General features: G+C 34.7%; 1 long non-coding RNA gene across 1 annotated transcript; it reads left to right on the forward strand.

The window, feature by feature from the left end:
- Window positions 1-922: 922 nt before the first annotated feature.
- LOC126588584 (uncharacterized) lies at window positions 923-2,749 on the forward strand. Its single transcript, XR_007611526.1, has 3 exons — window positions 923-994; window positions 1,763-1,825; window positions 2,560-2,749. It is a non-coding gene; the product is annotated as an uncharacterized LOC126588584 (long non-coding RNA).
- The last annotated feature ends 1,232 nt before the right edge of the window (window positions 2,750-3,981 follow it).

The raw sequence follows: 3,981 nt of genomic DNA on the forward strand, positions 1-3,981 counted from the left end.
TAGCTTTTAACAATTTTTCCTTCTAGCTTTTAACAAACATCCCTAAAAAGTTAGAATTTTAATTTATAAAACCCTAGAAATAGAAATTTCATATTTATCGTTTTGTCCTCAATGTGGCTCAATGATAACTTTTTGCACTTAACTAAATGAGGTCTTAATGTAAACCCCACCAAATGGAAGGCAAAAAACTAAACAACAACAAAAGTTGAGATAATAAAGTAAATAAACATAAACTTTGACAATAAAAAGTAAATAAACAAAAAGCAAGGATGATTACTGAAATGTGTTTTTTTTGGGGGGGCTTATTGCTAAAAATCCCATCATTTCTTTTATGGTAAATTTGGTAAAACAATGACTTGTCATGCTCTAAATATCATACGTGAAAAATATTACACTGAGTCACGAGTTCCACAATGAAGTATATCTAAGCTCTGAATATCTTGCATTCACTTGGGTAAAAAAGCAATAGCATTTAACTTTTTTGACTTCTAAATAAAGTTACTTTGCTTTAACTTTGGTTAATTACTATATTTTCCACAAAATACATCTAACTTTTGTAAAAAAACCCCTAAAAAATTCTTTAAGACGCTTATTGAGAAAGAAATATGGCAGCATATGGTTTTACTTGACAAATACATTTTTATAATCAGTTTTGTGCATGGTTCATGTAACAACTAGTAACGATTTAAAAAAAAATGTGAGGGCGTTTTGGTAAATTTGTATTGGAAATATCTAACCTTTTTGGACCACTACATGGGTGACATGTGGCACCCTCTATTTGGTGCCTTTTTCCTTTCTCCTCCCCTATGCTCTCTCTCTCGGTGCTCTTCCCTTCGACGCAACAAGCACACACACTACAACCACCACACCACCATTGCTGCCACTATGACCCTTCCCCTTATCCCTCACATCCATTTCTCACTTTTTCTTATCCCTTGACACTATGTAGTCACGATGTGGTGACTCCGGCGAGATCACGAACCTTCCGACTAAGGTAAGCACCCGACTAAGGTAAGCACCTTAGACCCCTATAAATTATGTTTAGAGTAGATTAAGGTGTTTTGAGACATTTTGGAGTGGTTTGGACACATAACTCTCGGGGAAGCACATTTCCCAGTTTTTTTCGGCCAGTGACCGTGAGTTTCAGGCCATTTTATGGCTGATCTCAATGTCAACGTCGCTCCATTTTGGTAAGACTTGAACCCTTACTCTTTGATCTTCATTTTGACTTTTGAATGAAGGTTTTTGGTTAAGGTTTAACCTCGGATCAGAGCCGGTGAAGTTTTTCCGGTGAAAACCCAAGTCCGGTGTTATTCTTCAATGTTTTCAGGCGACCCGTGGAAGAATTAGGCCAATTTGGCCCTAGCCCAATTGGGAGCCCATTCTATTAGCCTTTTTAAATCAGAGCCCAGGTCCAAAACCCAACTAGCTCAACCCATTACCCTATTAAATCGGCCCGTTTTTCCCTAGCCCATATCTAAACCCTTAGCCCAGGTCCTAATCTTTGGGCCAGCCCAAGTCTTTAGCCCAAGCCCTAAACCCACCTAAATATAACCCAAATGGAGCCGGCCCGTTAACCTTAACCCAAGACCCAGTCCGGGTTGACCCAACCCGACCCTTGACTGTTGACTTTTTCGGATTTCGATCGGGACCCTTCCTCGACTAATTCCGACGTCTTGATTTCGAATCCGTGCTCCGTTTTTCCAAATTTCAACGTTTTAGTAGAGTTTTATTAAATTTAATGTAATATCTTTATGTACAGGTGCATCGGTCAAAGGTGATCCACCCTATCCTAGTACGAGCGATCCTCCATTATTAGAATACAGTGAGTGAACCCCTTCTTAACTATATACTTTTATAAATCATTAACCTATCATGCATTTCATATTGCTTGCATTGAATATGCTTTATATTATGTTTTCTAAATTTTTATAATTATGATTTATTGAAATTACGTCTTACTAAAGAGTATGGATTATTGGATTTGCATATATTAATTTATGTGGTTTTCGTATATAATTTATATTATGGATTTACAAATCTGGTGGATTTACAGATATGGATTTATTATGGTTATGAAGATGGTTCGAGGTTTGATACGAGTTTTGAGTTATGTTTTCGATACTTACCTAGTGAGTTATCATACGGCACACCACGAGTATTGTCTATGGCCATAGGACACAGATGATGGAGGAGTGAGATATGATATATTATAACTCCCAGCTTTACCATCGAAAGTGGTGTCGGACAGCTTCACTAGGCACGGGTAGTGTCGATGTGGATGTATGCTATTTTATATAGCTTCACCTTCGAGTGATGGACATGTACTGGCTTTCGGGCGACTATGATACCCCTAGTTGAGTACAATGCGGATATGATTTACAGATGTTTATAAATGTTTTTCATGGCATGCTAGGGTTTTTCATAAAACATATATGTAGTATTATATATGTGTTTTCAAAACAGGGGGTTAGTATATTCTAAAATAAACTGGTTTTTGTACTATTAGTATTATTATAAATCATGGTTCACTCACCTTTCCTGTTTTGCCCCCCTCAGGACATAGTGAAAAGAGTACGACCCGAGTTTTGAGGCTTTTCCATACCAATGATCCTGCTTCTTCTATTTATGTATGGTCCTACTCGACTCTTGTAAATTGATGCTCACTTTTCTTTAACATTCTATTATTGTTATGCTCTAGACATATTGCATCTCTTACTTCAGATTTGTAAGCTTTGATTTTTCTATTTCGTTCTTATGGACCTCACATCATTATTGTGGTCATTTAGCATTTATTGTTTCGTAATATTCATGTTTGTTTATACACTTAGGGCTTTCGTCACCCTTGAGTGTTGGCCCGCACGTGCCATTCAGGTGTCATTTGGATATTTGGGTTGAGGCGTGTCAGTTCGAGAATTCCTCCCTTATGTTCTTCTTATATTACATTTTGATATGTTTGATTTTAAGATTTGATGTTGATCTTCTTTGTAATGGTTTTTTTTTCCTCTTAGCTTTTAACAATATTTCCTTCTAGCTTTTAACAAACACCCGTAAAAAGTTGGAATTTTAGTTTATAAAACTCTAGGAATAGAAATTTCATATTTATCGTTTCATCCTCAGTGTGGCTCAATGATAACTTTTTGCACTTAAATAAATGAGGTCTTAATGTAAACCCCACCAAATGAAAGATAAAAAACTGAACAACAACAAAAGTTGAGATAATAAAGTAAATAAACATAAACTTTGACAAAAAAAAGAAGAAGTAAATAAACAAAAAGCAAGGATGATTACTGAAATGTGTTTTTTTTTTGGGCTATTGCTAAAAATCCCTTCATTTCTTTTATGGTAAATTTGGTAAAACAATGACTTGTCATGCTCTAAATATCACACGTGAAAAATATTACATTTAGTCACAAGTTCCACAATGAAGTCTATTTAAGCTCTGAATTTCTTGCATTCACTTGGGTAAAAAAGCAATAGCATTTAACTTTTTTTTTTTACTTCTAAATAAAGTTATTTTGCTTTTACTTTGGTTAATTACCATATTTTCCACAAAACATCTAACTTCTGTAAAAAACCCCTAAAAAATTCTCTAAGACGTTTATCGTGAAAGAAATATGGTAGCATACGGTTTTACTTGATGAATACATCTTTATAATCAGTTTTGTGCATGGTTTGTGAATTTCTCCCTTATGTTCTTCTTATATTACATTTTGATATGCTTGATTTTAAGATCTGATGTTGATCTTCTTTGTAATGGTGCTTTTTCCTTCTAGCTTTTAACAAACACCCTTAAAAAGTTGGAATTTTAGTTTATAAAATCCTAGAAATAGAAATTTCATATTTATTGTTTCATCCTCATTGTGGCTCAATGATAACTTTTTGCACTTAAATAAATTAGGTCTTAATGTAAACCCCACCAAATGGAAGGCCAAAAAATGAACAACAACAAAAGTTGAGATAATAAAGTAAATAAACATA

Source organism: Malus sylvestris, chromosome 11 (assembly GCF_916048215.2).
Source record: "Malus sylvestris chromosome 11, drMalSylv7.2, whole genome shotgun sequence".
Classification (NCBI taxonomy): Eukaryota; Viridiplantae; Streptophyta; class Magnoliopsida; order Rosales; family Rosaceae; genus Malus; species Malus sylvestris.